The sequence below is a fragment of the Ictidomys tridecemlineatus genome, chromosome 3 (assembly GCF_052094955.1).
Source record: "Ictidomys tridecemlineatus isolate mIctTri1 chromosome 3, mIctTri1.hap1, whole genome shotgun sequence".
Taxonomy (NCBI): Eukaryota; Metazoa; Chordata; class Mammalia; order Rodentia; family Sciuridae; genus Ictidomys; species Ictidomys tridecemlineatus.
In genome coordinates, this window is record NC_135479.1 from 76,652,927 (window position 1) to 76,675,374 (window position 22,448).

General features: G+C 35.2%; 1 protein-coding gene and 1 long non-coding RNA gene across 16 annotated transcripts in view; one reads left to right on the top strand and one right to left on the bottom strand.

The window, feature by feature from the left end:
• Dock3 (dedicator of cytokinesis 3) overlaps positions 1–22,448 on the top strand; it is a 586,580-nt gene that overhangs the window by 348,058 nt on the left and 216,074 nt on the right. The gene's annotated exons all lie outside the window — the stretch shown is intronic.
• Positions 15,277–22,448, bottom strand: part of LOC144376260 (uncharacterized) — a 114,927-nt gene continuing 107,755 nt past the window's right edge. The window contains exon 4 of the long non-coding RNA XR_013436507.1: positions 15,277–16,553. This is a non-coding gene — a long non-coding RNA (uncharacterized LOC144376260). The remainder of the gene's footprint in view (positions 16,554–22,448) is intronic.

Genomic DNA, 22,448 nt, shown 5'->3' on the forward strand with positions numbered 1-22,448 from the left:
AACTACTGTTAACAAAGAATTAGGGTTTTCTTATGGTTAGGTTATTAAATTAGTCATGTATTACTTTCTTGAAGCAGTTTATGAGAAATCATTAAAGGTTAGTGATATATCAGGTGTTCAGGGTATTGACACAGAATGTTTAATTATATCTTCTCATCAAGATGTTCTCTTAAGGAACTGGGGATGTAGCTTGGTGGTAGAGTGTTTGTCTAGCATGCATGAGGCACTGGGTTCAATTCTCAGTACCACATAAAAATGAATAAATAAAATAAAGATATTGTGTCCATCTAAACAAAAAAAATTTTAAAAAGAGGTTTTCTTGAGTGTCTGTCTTTTTAACCAAATAGTGCTTGTCTAACCTCTAATTAAATGGTGCTAATCTAGTTTTCAGCATTTCTACTATACTTACCTCTGTGCCAAAGAGCACATACATGTGGGCAGAAAGAGCTAATTAAAGAGAAGAGCAGATATTCTTCCATTTTGTCTCATTGCTGATTTCATATGCAAACCTGGAAGGGTTAAAATGAAAGACACTGCAAAATCATACAGTACATCCTAGTATGGGTTAACTGATAAGTATTAGACAATCTGCAGAAGGAAATGTGCAGCAGCTAGCAGGACCTTGGTTGCTTAACTAGCATTTTTGACATTTCATCATTTAGAATAGAATCAAATATTTGGTCATAAAATCTAAATCTCAGAGACCTCTCCCCTGAGTTTCAGGCCCTCATTTCCTTTTCTCTACCAGGCATGTGCCCTTGGATGTCCCTGTCCTGCAGGGTGCTTAGATCCTGGGGAAAAGGTTCAGGACTCTGGCAGTTGAAAGAAGATATAAGGTGCAGTTGGAATTGAAGACATGCTTTATTTGAAGGTGGCAATAGCTGCCTATCTTTGCAATAGGCCTTTATCATGTGTGAGCCAAAGAAACCCTGATGCCATTGGGTTATGTGAGTGCACATGCACAAGCAAATATTTATAATCTTGAGTACATATGCTGAATCATGGTGTTTATGACCTTGACTGTATTTATACTAAAACATAGCAGGCCAGAAGTCTCAGAAGGGAACTTAAATATAGCCATCTTGGGCCTGCCCCCACAGTCCCTCAGACATACCTATCTCAATATATAAAAACTGAATTCATTTTCTTTGCTTCACACATAAACTTTTGCCCATGCTCTTTAAATCAGGTAAAAGGCATTATCATTTGCTTAGAGAGCATCTGAAACCTTGGAATTGTTGTAAGCTCCTTCTTTATCTCTTTCCCTTCTCTGTTAATCAGTGTCCTTTCAACTTCTGCTTTCTAAACATCAACCAAATCACTTCTCCTATTCCATCCACATTGTTATCCAAGATCCTTCATATTTCTACCCAAATATAGGCTCCCTGAATCTACTTTCTTCACACCATACTTTTCTTTTAAAAATGTAAACTGTTGGTGTTAGTTAGCATTTATGCTATAGAACTTGCTGTTTAACATTGTGTAGAAGGCCTGGCTTATGACTCTACCTAATTCTCCAACTTTAAAATAAATTCAGTTTAACTTTGGTAACTTATTTGGCTTTCTCTAAACTTGTTTCCCTACCCCTTCTTAATTTGATGTTTGTCTGTTCTTTAAAACTCAACTTGTTGAAAATTTCCTCAAAGTTTGTGAGTAGAATCAAGCCCTAGGAATTGACTTTGCCCATGTTTACTCTGTACCTAGCTTTATTTCATTAGTAGATATTACATTGTAATTGTGCACGTGCCTATAGATTTTCCCCCTTAGAATGGGACTTCCTTATATATTTCTTGTGCTATTTTCCCCCCAGTGATAAGCATAAGACCTGAAAAAAATTTTGTTGAGCAATTAAATTTAAATAAGCCTTTACTAAGGGTCTCTCATTGAGGGACCCTTCAATATCTGCTAGATCTAGAGATTAAAAAGAAGTTCCCTTGTTTCTAAAGAGATCTAATAGGACATTACAGTGTTCCCAAAAGATGTGATACATGTTCCTGACTTTAAATAACAAACCAGCCAAGTGGAAAAGTCAGACAGTAAAATATCTTCTTGACATGTAGCAAGATTTTAAGTGCAATAAGAAATCAGGAAAGAAGAGAATCATTGAGGACAGAGAATCTAAAAAGGGGTTTGGAGAAGATCGAAATAGCTAAACTAAAGAATGGCCAGGATATAGGATGTTAATTTATTTATTCAAAAAAATATTTGTTAATATTTTCTGCTACTTATTATGATAAGTGCTAGGTATATTAAGGAGAACGAGAGATACCTGTTTATCTGCCTGGAGCTCATGGTTAAACACATGATCACATAAATAAGTATATAATATGAAAATTATGATAAGTGCCATAAAGATAAATCTTTTATTATGTCATGAAGACCTTATATAGATAAAAATAGGAAAGCTCTTGTGGCATTCAAGCTAAGCCCTAAAGTGTGAGGAAGCAAAGAGGGAATAATGGGTTCTAAGCTAAAGGTCTAGAGGTAAGAGAAAACTTGTTAATCTCAGAGAACTGAGAGGAGGTCAGTATATCTAGAATGTAGTGAGTGAGATGAATGGGGATGTCATAAAGTGATCCAAGAGTTAAGCAGAGGCCAGCTTATGCAAGGCCTCATAGACATTCAGCAATTTTGGATTTTATTATAAATTTAAGAAGAGAAGATATACAAGCATGAAAAGTAACAAAAGCAAAGTCATGAGTCAAACAGTAAGGACATAAATGTATGTGTGCAGAAAAATAAGAGAGACTATTAGAGCTAGAAAAACCATGTTGACAATATAATCTAGGACTCTGAACTTATTTCTTACCCATTTTTGACTGCTCAACTCCTTGAATGTAGAAAGAGTTCAGTGTTTGGTCGCAAAATAAAAGCTACAGCAGTCTGATACATCCAGGACTACAAATGTAGGAATTCTGGGCAAGAGAAAGAAGAAAGAGAAAAGAGAATATGGGAAAAAAATAAGAAATAATCACTGTAAACTTCCAAAATTTGTTGAAAAACTGTAAATCCACGAACTTCAGTGAGACTAAAGTAGGATAAATGTAAAGATAGCAATACCTAGACACAATATACTCAAACTATTAAAAGCCACAAAAGAGAAGTTTTTGAGAGCAGCAAGAGAAAAATTCCTTGTCAGAAGCAAGAAAACAACAATATTAATTAATGACTTCCATTATCAGAAATTACTTTCATTATCAGAAGTAATAGAAGTTACAAAAAAAAGTTTAATAGTGTACCCATTCAGTTGGCTGAAAGGAAAGAATAAAACTGTCAGTCAAGAATGGGTGCTTATGTTGCTTCCACCTGTTGCCTATTGTGAATAATGCTATGAACATGGGTGTAAAATTATCTCTTTAAGATCTTGGTTAGAATTCCTTTGGATAAAATTTGAATGTTTTCTCTTATTTGCCTAGTCCAAAATAAGGGGAAAAGGAGAGAAAAAGGGAAAAGGAGGTTGGGGATTCCATCAAAATAGAAGAAAGATTTGTAGACTAGATGAAAGGTACTGAGGTGGAGGGAGAAGGGACAGGATAGGGGAAGAACAACAGACTGAATCTTACCTAACTTTCCTATGTACATATATGAATATATCATTATGAATCTCACTATCATGCATACCCCAATACACTAACTATTAAAAAAAACTGATGGGACAAGATGGTAGAGTAGAGAAGGTTACTTTTCAAACTACTCCATGGCATAGGACCAGAAAAGAGGACAAATAGCTTTTCTTTGAGGTCAGTAAAAACAAAGAAATCCTACTGGGACTTAATACTGGACTTTCAGAATGGCCTAGAACTTTGGATAGAATCAAATTAAAAACATAAATAAAAGAAAGAAAAATCCAGCCCTGGCATCAGCAGCTGCTGATACAGATCCCCCATGGGCAGGTCAGAAAAAGAGACTGAGAGAGTCCAAATTTGAGGTAGCATCTAGGTGTGCCTTGAAACAGAGAGGACAGTGATCAGGGACATTGTCAAGCTGATCCAGTGGGTGAGCTGCACTTTGTTTTCATGTGAGAGGGATACTACCTGTCTCCCAGTGACCAGCAGAGAGCAGGGTCAGTAGCCATATTTTCCTGCTGTGCCATATCTCTCCCAGGTATGGGTCCAAACCCAGGCATCCAGACCTGTGTAATTCCAGTTGGGCCAAAAACTTGACTGGCAGAGGCCCAACCATGACCTAGAGTATGACTAGAAAACCAGGTGAAATTCAGGCATGGAAAGTGTTATACCCAGGGAATTTTGAGACACTCAGACCTGAGAGGTCCTGGGTATCTCTCACACTTTGAGTCTCATGGTTGGCAGAACCAGCTGGGGACAACCAGGGACTTGATTGGGGGGAGGGGGGAGGGAATGAATGTACACTTTGGGACTGAGCCTAGGTAGGAAAGATATGGGACTTGTGGGAGGTAAAGGGGGGCAAAGGACTGCTCAAGTGGAATCCAGAGGAGATTCAAGTGATAAAAATGCCCAGTGCAGACCAGAAGCAGCCTGGCTCTGGTGGTGTGCTGATTTAAAAGCTGCACCAAACATCATTCCACAAAACACCAGGGGTCTAGCTAGACCCAAACCCCACCTCTAGGAGCACCACCTCTGAGAATCCCTTTCACAGAATTCTACAGTGACCCCTCACTTTGAGTGAAGGAGACAATACCTTCCAATCCACTGCGCCTCATATTGCTGAAAAGGGAAGCTGAAAGCAGGCAACATAACTAGCTCCACAGAAAGAAGGAATTAACAGCCCTCAACTACTAGTCTTGCATATGCACAATACATACCTCAAGGGGAAAAAAGACAATTGGGAACTGACAACCAACACATAATATTATAGTCAATTTTTTGACCATCACAATAGAAATAATTCCTTCATCTTGCATCAGGAAACTTAAAAAAAAAACCCACCAAACTTGTATGCTAATATTCCATGGACAATTATACATAGGCATATTTGTCTCATACTTCTTCTTTCTGGCATTTCTTTATTTCTTTTTTATTATTTTATTTTTTATAGTTATAGATGGACAGAATGTCTTCATATTATTTGTTTATTTTTGTGTGGTGCTGAGAATTGAACCCAGTGCCTCACACATGCTAGGCAATCACTTTGCCACTGAGCTACAGCCCCAGCCCTCTAGCATTTCTTGAAGGTAATAATTTTCATGATTCTGTCTTTTGAGGACTAGGGTTTTGCCTTGGTATTGTTTTATGTATTTTTTAAACTTTTGTTATTGTTCTTTTATATTTTCTCCTATTTCTCTCAATTATCTTTCTCTCTTTTGTGCACAGCCAAATTATATTGTTCTCTCACTCTTCCTTTAATTCTTTACTACCACTTTCTCTCTCTCATCCTCTGTCTCAATTATTACATCCTCTGAATTCTCCCTCTTCACCTTTTTGAAATAGCAAACCCTTTTGTAAACATAATGTCTCTACTATTGATAATTTCATAGTATACAATTTCTTTTTAGAGTACCAATTAACAATGTAGATTCCAAAATAAGAACTAAGTAGTTTAATGCTGAATATTGATTGCATTTGATGTTATTATTTGTCTTCCTCTAAAATCTGAGATACTAAAAATCTTCAGGAACACTATAAATTCATAGGGTAGAAGCACTACCACCTCAGATTCTTACTGAAAATTTTGGTAGACACACAAACAACATGAAAAATCAAGGGAATAAATCATCACAAACAAATCAAAATACCACATTAACAGAATCTCATGATATCACAGTGATGGAAATGTCCAAGCAAGAAGGAATTTAGAAAGTCTAGAGTTAAGTTGATCTGTGAGATCAAATATTATGTCAGGAGTAAAATCAGAAAAATCAAAGAAGGGAAAGACTACTTAAGTAGGAAATAGGAATTTTAAAGAATCAGTCAGAAATTATCAAAATGAAGGAATCAGTAAACCAAATTAAAAACTCAATGTAAAGAATCACCAGCAGACTAGACTTGAGAGGTAGCATTTTAGAAAATGAAGACAAAATATGTGGTCTTGAAAATAAAGTTGACCGTGGAAAAAGATGTTAAGAGAACACAAACAGAATGTTCAAAAAATATGGAAAAACATGGAAAGACCCAATTTAAGATTTATTGGCATAGATGAGGGCTCGTAGATATAAACCAATGGAATGCACAAACTTTTCAATGAAATAATATTAGTAAATTTCCCAAAACTTAAGAAGGAAATGGAAAATCAAACACAGGAGGCTTACAGAACCCCAAGTATACAGAATTACATAGAATCAAGCCCAGGCACGTTATTATGAAAATGCCTACCATACAGAATAAGGATAGACTTTTAAAGGCTGATAGAGAAAAATGACAGTTAAGATTTATATCCGCATCTCAGCAGACTTCTCAACCCAAACCCCCAAAACCAGGAAGTCTTGGAATAATATTTGCCAACCTCTGAAAAAAATTGGATGCCAACCAAGAATATCTGGCAAAATTAAGCTGCAGATCTGATGATTAAATACAAACCTTCTGAAAAAACAACCCAATCAACAGATGGGCCAAGGACCTGAACAGATATTTCTGAGAAGAGGATATACAATCAATCAACAAATATATGAAAACATGCTCATCATCTCTAGCAATCAGAGAAAAGCAAATCAAAACTACTCTAAGATATCATCTCACTCCAGTCAGAATGGAAGCTATTATGAAAACAAACAACAATAAGTGTTGGCGAGGATGTGGAGGGAAAGGTACACTCATACACTGCTGGTGGGACTGCGGCCAATATGGAAAGCATTATTGAGATTCCTTGGAAATCTGGGAATGAAGCCACCATTTGACCCAGCTATCTCTCTCCTCAAACTATACCCAGAGGACTTAAAAACAGCATACTATAGGGACCCAGCCACATCAATGTTTATAGCAGCACAATTCACAATAGCTAAACTGTGGAGCCAACCTAGATGCCCTTCAGTAGATGAATGAATAAAAATAAATGTGTCATATATACACAATGGAATTTTACTCAGCAATAAAAGAAAATAAAATCATGGCATTGGCAGGTAAACTGATGGTGCTGGAGAAGATAATGCTAAGTGAAGTTAGCCAGTCCCCAAAAGACAAATGCTGAATATTTTCTCTGATATAAGGAGGCTGACTCATAGTGGGGTAGGGAGGGGAAGCATGGAAGGAATTGAGGAAAGAGAGAGAAAAGGAGGGGGCAGAGGATTAGCAAGGATGGTGGAATGTGATGGACATCATTATCCAAAGTACATTTATGAAGACACTAATTGGTGTCAACATACTTTATACACAGAGATATGAAAAATTGTGGTATGTACGTGTAATAATCATTGTAAAGCAAAAAAACCCCAAAGTACTTGTATAAAGACATGAATTGCAATGCATTCTGCTGTTGTGTATTTAGAAAATAAAATCAATTAAATTTAAATTAAAAAGAATTCAACTACAAGGCCTTCAATACAAAACATACTCAATAAAATAGTTCATGAAGAAGAAAGGAAAAATTAAACACCAGCAAAGGGGGGAACTACACTAGAAGAATAGTCAATCAGAGGAGAAACTAATACAAATTTAAAATCAGAAATAAATCAAAGTGAGAATGAATAAAAAACATCTCTCAATAATAATGTAAATGGCCTAAACTCATCAATCAAAAACATAGATTGGGGGCTAGGAATGTCGCTCAATTGGTAGCACGCTTACCTGGCATGCATGGGGCACTGGGTTCGCTCCTCAGCACTACATAAAAATAAAAAGATATTGTGTTCACCTGAAACTAAAATAAATAAATATATAGAAAACATAGATTGGCAAATTGGATTAAAAAACAAGACCCAATATTCTGTCTCCAAGAGACTCACCTCATAGGCAGACATCCACAGACTGAAGGTAAAAAGAATGGGAAAAATCATATCATTCATTTGGATCTCATAAACAAGCAGAGGTTTCTATTCTCAGATAAAGTGGACTTTAAGCCAAAGTTAATGAGAAGGGACCGAGAAGGTCCATTTCATATGGCTTGAGGGAAACATATATCAATCACTTATAACAATCATAAATATTTGTGCCCCAAACAAGGGAGCATCTATGTATATCAAACAAACCCTTTTGTAATTTCAAGAATTAATTAGGCCACAACAAAATAATACTGGGGGACTTTAACACACCTCTCTCATCACTGGATAGATCATCCAAACAAAAACTAAATAAAGAAGCTATAGAACTAAGAAATATAAGTAATAATTTAGACTTAAGACATATATAGAATATTCATCTATCAATGGCTGAATACACTTTCTTCTCAGAAGCACAGAGATCATTTTCTAAAATAGATCACATCTTAGGTCATCAAAATAATACAAAGCAATTCAAAAAAACAGAGGATACCTTAGATTCTATCATATAATAATGAAATGAAATTAGAAATCAACATAAAATAAAAAAGTTAATATGTGGAGACTAAATAATATGCTATTGAATGATGAATGGATAACAGAAGAAATCAGGTATTAAATTAAAAATCTTAAAATAACTGAGAATATCTACACAACATACCAAAATTTATGGGACATTTTGAAGGCGGTTCTAAGAGGAAAGTTCATGGCACTGAGCTCATTCATTAAAAACATACAAAGATACCAGATAACCTAACATTATATCTCAAGACCCTAGAAAAAGAAGATGAAATCAACACTAGAAGCAGTAGAAAACAGGAAATAATTAAAACCATAACTGAAATCAATGAAATTGAAACAAAAAAATGATTTAAAAAATCAATGAAACAAAAAGTTGGTTCCTAGGAAAAAAATCAATAAAGTTGATAAATCTTATCTACACTAACCAAGAGAAAAAGGGGAAAAACTCAATTTTTTCAAATTCATGAGGTAAAAAAGAAGTATCACCACAGATACCATTAAAAAACATAAGATAATCAGAAACTATTTTGAAAATTTACATGCCAATAAAATAGAAAATCTTGAAGACATTGACAAATTTCTAGACATATGATCTACCCAGATTGAACCAAGAGGACATAGAAAATTTAAACAAAACAATTTCAAGTAATGAAATTGAAGATCCCATCAAAAGCTTACCAACAAAGGAAAGCCCAGGACCAGTGGATTCTCAGCTGAGTCCTAAGACCTACAAAGAAGAACTAATACCAATACTTCTCAAATTATTTCATGAAATATAAAATGAGGGAACTTTTCCAAACTCATTCTATGTGGCTGGTATCACCCTAATACCAAAACCAGACAAAGATATATTAAGGAAAGAAAACTTCAGACCAATATCTCTGATGAACATTCATGCAAAAAAATTTAATAAAATCCTGGCAAATTGCATACAAAAAACACATTAAAAAGATGGTGCACCACGATCAAGTGGAGTTCCTCTCAGGGATGCAAGGTTGGTTCAACATACAGAAATCTATAAATGTGATTCATCACATCAGTAGAATTAAAGATAAGAAACGTATGATCATCTCTTTACATGCAGAAAAAGCTTTTGACAAAATACAGCAGCACCCCCTCAACATTATAAAAGCTTTCTATGCTAAGCCCAAGGCCAACATCATTCTAAATGGAAAAAACTGAAGGCACTCCCTCTAAAACTTGAACAAGACAGGGATGCCCTCATTCATCACTTCTGTTCAACATAGTCCTTGAAATTCTAGCCAGAGCAGTTAAACAGATAAAAGAAATTAAAGGGATACAAATAGGAAAAGAGTAGCTCAAGCTATCACTATGTGCCAACGACATGATTCTATATTTACAGGATCCAAAAAATTCCATCAGAAAACTTCTAGAACTAATAAATGAATTCATCAAAGTAGAAGGATATAAAACCAATACCCATAAATCAAATACATTTCTATGATCAGTGATGAATCCACTGAAAGAGTAATTAGGAAAACTTACCCCATTCACAGTAGCCTAAAAAAAAAAATACTTGGGAATCAATCTAACAAAAGAGGTAAAAGACCTCTACAATGAAAGTTACATAATGCTAAAGAAGACCTTAGAAGGTGGAAAGATCTCAAGCTGGGGTTATGGCTCAGTGGTAGAGTGTTTGCCTAGCACATGTGAGGTACTGGGTTCATTAGCACCACATAAAAAAATAAAGATATCATGACATCTACAACTAAAAATATTTTTTAAAACAGAGAAGATGGGAAAATTCCCCATGTTCTTGGATAGGCAGAGTTAATATTGTCAAAATGGTCATACTTCCAAAAGTGTTTTTAATTGATACTTTAAAAAATAAATGACAGCAGAATGCATTACTATTCTTACTACACATACACAGCACAATTTTTTATATCTCTGTATATAAAGTATGTTGACACCAATTCGTGTCTTCATACGTGTACGTTGGATAATTATGTCTATCTTTCCATCATCCTTGCCCCCTTTTTTTTACCTCCCATTCCTCTGCCCTATCTAGAGTTCCTCTATTCCTCTCATGCTTCCCCTCCCTACCCACTATGAGTTACACTCCTTATATCGGAGAAAATATTCAGCATTTGTTTTTTGGGTATTGGCTAACTTCACTCAGAAACTATTTTGAAAACTTACATGCCAATAAAATACCACCAGTTTACCTGCAAATGCCATGATTTTATTCTCTTTTATTGCTGAGTAATATTCCATTGTGTATATATGCCACATTTATTTTTATCCATTCCTCTACTGAAGGGCATCTGGCTCCACAGTTTAGCTATTGTGAATTGTGCTGCTATAAACATTGATGTGGCTGTGTAGTATGCTGATTTTAAGTCCTTTGGGTATAGACCGAGGAGATGGATATACTTCCAAAAGTGTTATACAGATTTAATACAATTCTAATTAAAATCCTAACAACATTCCTCATAGAAAAAGCAATCATGAAACTCATTTGGGAAAATAAGAGACCCAGAATAGTCAAAGCAATTCTTAGCAAGAACAGTGAAGCAGGGGACATCACAATACCAGAACTTAAACTATACAAAAAGCTATAATAACAATAATGGCTGGGTATGGGCACCAAAATAGACATGTAGACCAACAGTACAGAATGGAAGACACAGAGACAATCTACATAAATCCAGTTATCTCATACTAGACAAAGGCACCAAAAACATACATCAGAGAAAAGATAGCCTCTTCTACAAATGGTGCTGAGAAAAGTGGAATATATATGCAGCAAAATGAAACCAAAACCTAGATCTCACCCTGAAAAAAACTCAATTCAAAGTGGATCTGGAACCTAGGAATTAGACCAGAGACCCTGTGCCTAATAGAAGAGAAAGCAGGCCCAAATCTTCATCATGCCAGCTTAGGACCTCCCTTCCTTAACCAGACTTAAAGTGCAAGAAATAAAATCAAGAATCAATAAATAGGATGAATTCAAATTAAAAAGCTTCTTCTTAGCAAAGGAAACAATCTTCAATAATGTGAAGAGAGAGCCTATAGAATGGGAAAAATCTTTACCACATGCACATCAGATACAGTACTAATCTCCAGAATATTTTAGTTTCATTTTGCTGCATATATATTCCAGTTTTTTTTAAAGAAATTGACACAAAAAAAGAAAAAACCCACAACTAATCTAATTAATGAATGATCTAAGGAACTGAGCAGGCCCTTTACAGAAGAAGATATAAAATGTTTAACATCTCTAGCAATTAGAGAAGTACAAATCAAAACTACTCTTAGGATTTTATTTCATTCCAATAAGAATGGCAATTATCAAGAATGCAAGCAACAATAAGTGTTGGTGAAGGTATGGGGATAAATGTTCACTTGTACATTGCTGGTGGGATTGCAAATTGGTGCAACCACTATGGAAAGCAGTATGGAGATTCCTCAGAAAACCAGGAATGGAACCATTATTTCAGCCAGCTATCCCATTCCTTGGTTTATACCCAAAGGACTTAAAATCAGCATATTATAGTGACACCGCCACATTAATGTTTATAGCAGCTTAATTCACAATAGCTAAAATATGGAACCACCTAGGTGTCCCTAAATAAATGGATGTATAAAGAAATGTGGTATGTATACTCAATGGAATATTACTCAGCTTTAAAGAAGAGTGAAATTATGACATTTGCCAGTTAATGGTTGGAGTTGGAGAATAACATGCTAAGCAAAATAAGCCAATCCCACAAAACCAAAGGCTGAATGTTTTCTCTAATATGCGGATGCTAATTCACAATAAGGTGTAAGGCACTAGGGAAGAATAGTGTCACGTTAAATTAGGTAGAGGGAAGTGATGGGAGGGCAGAGGAGGGGATATGGGGATAGGAAAGATAGTAGAATGAAACAGACATTATTAATGTATGTATATATGTAACTACATGACCAATATGATTCTGCAATATATACACTCAGAAAAATGAGAAATTATATCCCATCTATGTATGATATGTCGAAGTGTATAAATGCATTCTACTGTCGTGTATAACTAATTAAAATAAATTTAAGAATTTTAAAAAACTCAATGCCAAAAAACAAATATCCAATCAATAAATGGGCAAAGGAACTGAACAGACACTTCACAGAAGAAGAAATATGAATGGCCTACAAATATATGAAAAAAATGTTCATTATCTCTATCAATTAGAAAAATGGAAAGTAAAACTATACTGAGATTTCATCTCACTCCAGTCAGAATGGCAATTTTCAAGAATACAAGTAACAATAAATTTGGCAAGAGTGTGGCTAAAGGAACACTCAGTCCCTCTGCTGGTGGGACTGCAAATTGGTGCAACCACTCTGGAAAGCAGTATGGAGATTCCTCAGAAAAATTGGAATGGAATCACCATTTGACCCAGTTATTCCACTCCTTGGTATGTATCTTAGAGTTTAAATCAGTATACTATAGTGGCACAGCCACATCAATGTTTAAAGCAACTAATTTCACTATAGCTAAGCTATGTAATTAACTGAGGTGCCCTTCAATAGATGAATGGATAAAGAAAATGTGGTATATATACACAATGGAATATTACTTAGCCATAAAAAATAATGACTTTATGACAATTAATCCTATAAAAACAAATGTCGAATGTTCTCTCTGATATGTGGAAGATCAATAGATTAAACAAAGGGTAATGAAGGTAAGGGGAGAGGAAAGAAATAAGAAAGGCAGTGAAATGATTCTGCCTTTAGGTAGAGGGAAGTGACATAACTTTCCTGGGTACATATATGAATACACCATAGTGAATTACTATACCATTTCACATTCCTGCCACAATGGACAAGTATTTCAATTTCTCCACATTCTTAATAATTCTTGTTATTTTCTGGGTTTTTTTCCTCCACATTTTTATTAGTGCATTATAGTTGTACATAATGATGAGATCTGTTACATTTTCATACATGCACAAAGTACACAATATAACAATATTATTTGGCCAGTATCACTCTGCATTTTCTGGCTTTTTAACAGTAGCCTTTTTAATGAACATAAGGTAGTATCTCCTTGTAAATTAAAACTATCTTGATAAATCAAGGTAAGCTTTTCCTCACACCAATTATAAAAATTAACTCAAAATGGATCAAAGACCTAAAGGTAAGAACTATAAAACTCTTACAAAAAAACCCAGAGTAAATCTTTATATCCTTGAATTAGGTGATGTATTCTTAGATATGATACACAAAACACCAGCAACAACAACAAAAAAGAAAGCTAGACTTTGTCAAAATTAAAATCTTTTATAATTCAAAGGGAAAATAAATATTTTCCTTATTAAATGAAGACTGAAAGAACCCATGTTGGCAGAATTCACTTACAAGAAATACTAAAGGAAGTCCTTCAGGATGAAAATAATAACATCACATACTAACTCAAACCCACATCCTTGAAAAAAAGAGTAGGGTATTATGCAGGGGACCATTTAGAGAACAACAACAAAAAGTAGCTCTTAGAATTGAAAACATGATGATTGAAATGAAAATCTCAATTAAAAGATTAATAGACAAAGTTTAAAAAATACAGCTGAGAGTAGAGAAAAACAATAAAGAAAAAAATAAGTAATTAGAGAAACGGTCCAGAAAATCCAACCTTATTTAACACAAGTTCAGAGGCAGAAAACGAAGCAAATAAGGAAACTATCAATGAAGTAATTATGGAAATGGTTCTTAGACCTGCAAAATACAAACTTACAACTCAGAAGGCCTATCAAATATGCAGATAGTGAATAAAAATGCATCCACATCAAAACATAGCATAAAATTTTAAATTACTAGTGAAAAATACTCTTACAGCTTCAAAGCTGAAAGAAAAAAAACAGATCCATACAAAGGATCAAAAATCAAAAGACTTATTATCACACTTCTTTATAGCAATAGTAGATGATATAAGACTACTATTATTCAAGGCCTTTAAATCCTGAGAGAAATTCTTTTCCAGCTTAGACTTGTTTACTATCCCTCATATAAGTATGAAGGTAGAATAAAGTTGTTTTTTTTTCAGACTGCAAAGATTGTTTCTAATTCTTGGTTTTATTATTCATTTTTTCCTATTTAAAGTGAATCTTGGAAGATGGGAAACATTGCCTCCCAAGTCAGAGTCAATTGGAGCTGGTTGTTATTTGAAGAGAATAGGTTGGGTTATTGGGATGTGGACAAGGAGACCCCAACTTTGCTGGCAGTCCTGGGTGGAGAAGATGAATTGCACTTTAACAGAGCTTGAGATGTGGTGGGAAGGGATGAGGCAGGAGTGGTAAGCTGGGGATATCTGTCCCACCTCAGTCTCCAGCTTCATTCTCTTCTAATGTTTCCCCAGTGATGTCATTCTCTGCAGTCTTGAATGCCTTATTTTTCTTTTTTTTTAAAAAGTTTATTTCTCAAATATTCTTCCTCAGGGAACTGCTAGAGAATGTGATCTACCAAAGTAGAAGAGTGAATCAAGAAATAAAAAGACTTGGGATCCAGGAGAAAGGGTATCCAACACTAAATCAAGGCATAAGGTATACTAGGGTGATGCTAAAATGAAATCTCAAGATTTCTGATAAGTAGTAAAACTTGGGATTAATTGGTCCATATTTGAATAGGTAAAAAAGACTCTGGTAGAGATTTCTCTAAGAAGATGAAACTATTAGAAATACGTGGTTCATTTAGATATATTGAAAGGAGAAGGACTTTACATGACTAAAGGAATGTGCAGAGTTAAAATAGTGCAGAGTACCTTTGTAGACAATTTTTTAAAGCAGTACCAGAGATTAAATCCAAGGCCTCTTGCATTCTAGGCAAATACTCTACCACAGAAATATACACAAGCCCAAGGCAAATACTTTTTAAATGGCAGTTTTTAGTGTCTTTATTCAGGCTTCATAACAGAATACTACTGACTGGATGGCTTAAGCAACAAATATTTATTTCTCAGTCCTAGAGGCTTAAATGTTCAAGATCAAGGTGCCAACAGATGCAGCATCTGGTGAGGATATTGTCTCAGGTTTGTAGGTTGCCATCTTCTTTTTAAAAAATTTTTAATGCTGTTTATTGTTTGCTTTTCTTTTTTAATTAATTTTGTTTTTTAAATACATGACAACAGAATGCATTACATTTGTTTTTACACTTACAAAGTAGAACACAATTTTTCATATCTCTGTTTGCATATAAAGTATATTCACACCAATTCATGCCTTTATACATGTATTTTATTTTTTGGCCTTACAATTCTTATTACACAAGTATACCACAAATTTTCATATCTCTATTTATATATAAAGTTTGTTGACACCCAATTCAATTTTTTATATGTACTTTGGGTAATGATGTCCATCACATTCCACCATCATTGCTAAGCGCCTTCCCCCTCCCTTCCCTTCCCACCCCTCTGCTCTATCTAGAGTTCCTCTATTCCTCTCATGCTCCCCCCTCCTTACACACTATGAGTCACACTCCTTATATCAGAGAAAACATTTGCTTTGGGGGGATTGGCTAACTTCACTTAGCATTATCTTCTCCAACACCATCCATTTACCTGCAAATTCCATGCTTTTATTCTCTTTTATTGCTGAGTAATATTCCATTGTGTATATATGCCACATTTTTGTAATCCATTCATCTACTGAAGGGAATCTAGGTTGGCTCCACAGTTTAGCTATTGTGAATTATGCTGTTATAAACATTGATGTGGCTGTGTCCTTGTAGTATGCTGTTTTTAAGTCCTCTGGGTATACACTGAGGAGAGGAATACCTGGGTCAAATGATTGTTTCATTCCCAGTTTTCCAAGAAATTTCCATACTGCTTTTCATATTGGCTGCACCAATTTGCAGTCCCACCAGCAGTGTATGAGTGTACCTTTTTCCCCACATCCTTGCCAACACTTATTGTTGTTTGTCTTCATAATAGCTCCATTCTGACTGGAGTGAGGTGATATCTTAGAGTAGTTTTATTTGCATTTCTCTAGTTTCGAGAGATGATGAACATTTTTCATATATTTGTTAATTGATTGTATATCCTCTTCTGATAAGTGTCTGTTTATGTCCTTGGCCCATTGGTGGGAGATATAGCTCAGTTGGTAGAGTGCTTTCCTTGCAAGCACAAGGCCCTGGGTTCAATCCCCTGCCAAAAAAAAAAAAGAAGGGAGAAGAAGAATAAGAAGAAAGCAACAATAAATATTGGTGGCAAGAATGTGGGTGCAACCACTCTCCCATGTTTCTTTTTTTAATATTTTTTTAGATGTTGATGGAACTTTATTTTATTCATTTATCTATATGTGGTGCTGAGAATCTAACCCAGGGCTTCACACATGCTAGCCAAGTGCTCTACCACCGAGCCACAACTCCAGGCCCTCCCATGTTTCTTAATAAGGGCACTAACCCTGTTCGTGTAGATTCCACCATTATGACATAAATATCTCCCACAGACCCCATCTCCTGATACATTGGGATTTAGGACTTACATATACTTGGGAGGAATACAAATATGTTTAGTTCACAACATTCCACTCGTGGCCTACTGCATGTCTTTGCAACATGCAGAACATATTCATTGTATCCCAACCAAATCTCAACTTTTTCTAGCATCAATCCTAAAGTCCAAAGTCTTATCTAAATATTATTTAAACCAGATGTGGTGAGACTTTTGATACAGTTTATCCTGAGCCAAAATTCTTCTACATCTATGAACCTATGAAATTAAGTTATATGCTTTCAAATAACAATGACAGGACTGGCTAGGGCAGACATTTCCCTTCCAAAAGGGAAAAATAGTTTACTATTTTACTTCTTTAGAAGGAAGATGTGACAAGTTCAAACAAGACAAACCATGAGGTTGTAAAAGTTGAGAATAATTCACTTTAGACCCATGCTGTATCTTAAGGCCTACTGGGGTGGTCCTGTCACTTCTCAGTGCTTGTCAGTCTGGTACTTATCTTTTCTATTATATGAATTTTCTTATTCATAAGAAGAGTGTCATTGTTTAACTAATTTTCTCTACAGTACTGGGGCATGCATGTGGGTGTGGGTGTGGGTATGTGTATATTAATATGCCTGGGTCTCTCACTGGACCTCTGCAAATTTAGCAGAGCCTTCTAAAGCCTCAGTGTACCATTGTTTCATTTCATCACTTACCTGTCTTTCTCTACAGAGATTCCTCTCTGTTAGGCTTTTCTGCTTGATAGTACAAAATTGCCATCAAGAACTTAATCCGTCTTGATTATCACAGAAAAATACTATGAGGCACCTTTGTGTGAATGCTCTACAAAGCAAGCTACAGCCCCTTCTTATTCTCTTGGAGTTTTACTCAGCATTCACAAAACCCTTGCATAGAACAAACTTTTTCTGAAAATCAGCTACTTTTGTAATTGAAGTGGAGGGCTTTGCCTGACAGTTAAACATTCTACCAAATGAAATAATCTAACTATGTAAAAATCTCAGGAATCCCTGAAGAGAAATTTTCATTAAAAATGATGGGCGAAGACTTCGTTTATTAAAGTTAATAGTTTTGTTTCCCTCTGCAAAAGAGGTCATGTCTTAATATGATGTATTAAGAACTATGTAATGTTTTGAACGACCAACAATAAAAAAATAAATTAATTAATTAATTAATTAAAAAAAAAAGAGGTCATGTCTTAAAAGCAATTGGAGCTTATCTACTGGAGTATGGCAGTCAGTAATAGACCTGCAGTTCAGCCATGTTATTGTCTAGTCTGTCTTAACTTGATCTGGGATATAGACTAGCTCACTACCCAACATCCCCACACAAATTTTCAGTGAGTACCAGCAGGAATAAGAGAGGAATTAGTATTCTGCTTCTGATGGCTATCAATATCACTTTATCTACCCTGCTCTCTGATCTTTCATTGTCAGTATGCATTTCTTCCCTGAAAATTATGAAGGTCTAAAGAAATTAAAAATTAGCTTTCTCTTGGGGCTGTGGCTGTGGCTCAGTGGTAGCACACTTACCTTGCATGTGTGAGGCACTGTGTTTGATTCTCAGCACCACGTATAAATAAATAAAGGTCTATCAACAACTAAAAACAAATTTTAAATTAGCATTCTCTCTCTCCTTACTCCTTTCCTCTCTCCCTTTACTTCTCTCTCCTACCCTCCTTTCCTCACACAGACACATATACACATGCAGCAAGCTTTGGCCTTGTGGCAAGGAGGCCAACAAATGGATATTTACATGAAATTTTCAATAATCCTATTGCCTTGATGTTTATTCATCAATGTATTTCTTATATAACTGAAAACAGAAAATTTAGAGAAAGTGAATGCAAATAGAGTTTAAAGCTGAATATATTTCATACAGTGTCCAGGCTATCTTGACATTCTTCTGTATAAATATCTGATGTATCAAATCTTATTCAGAGGATTAAAGTGAAAGTGAGAATTATATAAAGTGAAATTTTAATTTACAAGTGAATCTTTGCCTATGGTTAATTTTGTATCTTCTCTTTTTGTTGCTCTAATTAGTTATACATGACAACAGAATGCATTTGACACATTATGCATAAATGGGATATAATTTTATTCTTCTGATTGTACACGATATAGAATCATAGTTGTGTAGTCCTATATGTATATAGGGTAATAATGTCAGATTCATTCTACTATTGTTCCTACTTCTATACCCGTCTTCACTCGCCTCTACCTAATCCAAAGTAACTCTATTCTTCCCTACCCACACCTTATTGTGAATTAGCATCTACATATTAGAGAAAACATTAGCCTTTCGTTTTTTGGGATTGGCTTATTTCATTAGCATGATATTCTCCAGCTCTACTCATTTACCAGCAAATGTCATAATTTCATTCTTCTTTAAGAGTGAGTAATATTTCATTGTGTATATATGCCACATTTTCTTTATCTGTTCATCTGTTGAAGGATATCTAAGTTGATTCCACAGCTTAGCTATTGTGAGTCGAGCTACTGTAAATATTGATGTGGCTGTGGCACTGTAATATGCTGATTTTTAGTCCTTTGGGTATAAACCAAGGAATGGGATAGCTGGGTAAAATGGTGGTTTCATTCCAAGTTTTCTGAGGAATCTCTGTACTGATTTCCAGAGTGGTTGCACCAATTTGCAGTCCCACTAGCAATGTATGAGTGTGCTTTTCCCCCCACATCCTCGCCAATATTTATTGTTGCTTGTATTCTTGATATTTGCCATTCTGAATGGAATGAGATGAAATCTTAAGGTAGTTTTTGAGTTGTATTTCTTTAATTGCTATATCTTATTTTAATCTGAGAATAAGGTTAGAAATTATTCCTCTGTGTGAGCCATCTCTCATAAGTCTAGCTGTCAGGTTGGAGGAAATTTTTAATGTGTCATCCTCCAGAGTCTGCATAAAAGCAATTTAAAAATAATCAGGTTCTTTAAGGAGTTTTACATTCTTTGTTTATTTGAAATTTGACTTCTTTGCCCTGAACGTAAAATACAATGTAAAGTAGAGCAGAATGACTGGTGCTCCTGGCATGAATTTAAAAAAAAATTATCTTACAGGAGAGGAGTGGTAATCAGAGGTAGACGTTATAATTGGTAAAGTCATTTATTTACTAATCATATGTTTGTTTGTATCTACTATGTGCTTACACTGTCAAAAGCTCTAGTGATATTTCAGTGAATAAAATACATTAAGAAATTACTGCCTCATGAAGCCTACATTCTGGTAGGGGAAAACAGCCAACAAATATAGTAAATAAACAAATTATTTAGTATATTTGAAAGGATAAGTGCTATTGAATAGTAAATATAAACCATAAGGAATATTTGTCATGTTAAACAATGTATTGGGTAGAAAATGAACATAACCCAGGGCTATCTTTCAAGGAAGAGAACACTTTTCTGCAATCTTCTCATCCTTTAATCTTATGATGACTTCCAAATTAATGAGATTGGGCTAAGGAATGAAATACAGGCAACCTCATCATCCTTGGTCATGTAAGAATAAATAAGGAAACTAGATAAGAGTCCTTGGCAGTCATCCAAGTGAGAGAGGATGGTCACTTGATTCTGACTATCCTTTTAAGTTTTCACTGTACTGGCTTCATTTCTGGTATGGTGGAATATGCTTCTGCCAGGCTGGCTCTCCCATATTTAACTGTTAATTGGACAAAATCCCGCCCCAAAAAAACTACTTGAAGTTTTTGCAGAATGAAAAATACAGGAAGGTTTTAAAGGGGTGTGAAAACTTGGAGAAGGGGATTAACATGAAGTGAATTTCCGGTTTCTGTAATTTGAATCTTAAAATGGACCATCGTCACAGCATAACATGGAGTAGTTAATACTCCAGTAAGAAGCCAGCCATTTTTAGCCTCAAGAACCAAGCAATGGAGCCTGGCAAAAGCATGGCCACTAGAGGGAGGCCAGATGTGGAATAAAATAGAATATGAGAATCCAAAATTCCATGTATGAATTCTGCTTCTGTTCCTTGCTAAACTCTGATCCTTACATATCCAAAGCAGTTTCAAAGCAGCTAACAACCAAGGCCAAAATAAAATTGTGATTTGACCTGCCACGTACTATAGGTCAGAGATTATAAGTTAAGTCTGACCAAGTTAATTCCTTGTTAAAACAAAAATACCAACCCTCTTCAGAACATAACAGGATTTAGAATCTCCACAAAATAATTACAGTGTCCATGATACTATCAAAAAATATGATACAGCCAGAAAAATATATTACCTCAACAAAGTAATGACTAAATTTAACTACTCTTTCTTAAATAAAAAAAATAACTGGGCAATAGAGATCCTTAAGACACTGAAGAATAACACACACACACACACACACACACACACACACACACACACAAATGTAGAATGAAAAAAAAACCTTGGTGAAAAAAGGGGTGGTAAACCCTTGAACACATTTTCTGTTTAAATTGAAAACTATAGGGTCTGGGATTGTGGCTCAGCAGTAGAGCGCTTGCCTAGCACAGGCAGGACCAAGCTTCGATCCTCAGCACCACATAAAAAAATAAAGGCATTGTGTTGTATCTATCTAAACCTAAAAAGTAAATATTTTTTAAAAATGAAAACTATAAAATTTCCATAATATGCACAAACTGTAGTAGTCAGTTTTGCTTCACTAAAACAAAATACCTGACACAAACTACTCATGAAATAGAGTTTATTTGGCTCATGATTCTGGAGGTTGAAGTCTAAGATCAGGTGGCCCCACTAGTTTTAGCCTCTGATGATAAGGGCACATTCCAACAAGAGCTTACTTATATCAGAGTGAGAGTTCATATCTCAAGCCAGGAAGCACTGAAATAGAGTGGAGTCCCAACCATCCCTTTATAAGGCACAACCTGGCCAATGACCTAAGGTCCTCCTCCTGTAAGGCCCCTTCTCTTAAAGACCTACCACCATCCCAGGGACCAAGGCTTTAACACATCAGTTTTTGGATAACATTCAATATCTAATCCATAGCATACCCTAATTACCCCCTCAGTTCTTTTTTCTTAGAATATTGTTTATGCAGCCAAAAATGTTACTGAGTCTGCAGTGAGTTGGTAACATTTATCAAATGAACAAACAACTTGTTTTAAACCTACAGAATGAAGTCTGTAGTTTCAAAAAAAGGCTTTGTGTAGAGTCTGGATGAGTCCATATTAAGACATTCTATCCTTTCCTCCATTTTTACTCTTGCCTCAAGACCAGAGTCATAGGCAGAATTATTCTAGTGGGTAGTCACTTTCTTCCCTATAACTGAAGCTGTTCTAGAGTAGTGGATTGAGGAAAATATGAAGAGATCAAAAAAATATTGAATCAAAATTTGCTGTTTTTTTAATGCATTTTTCAAAAAGTTTTGTTGTTAAACTATCTTGTGTTTCTCTAGAGACCTGATGTTTGGAGAAACAGTTTAACTGTGAGCCCTTGGTTGGTGCCTTTGAAGTCACAATGCTCAAGGGTCTGTGAGGCTAAGTTCGATGAAACACAACTTATGGTGATGGGAGATGGTTCTGTCAGAATGAGAGGCATTTTTTTTTCACAAACTAAAGATTAT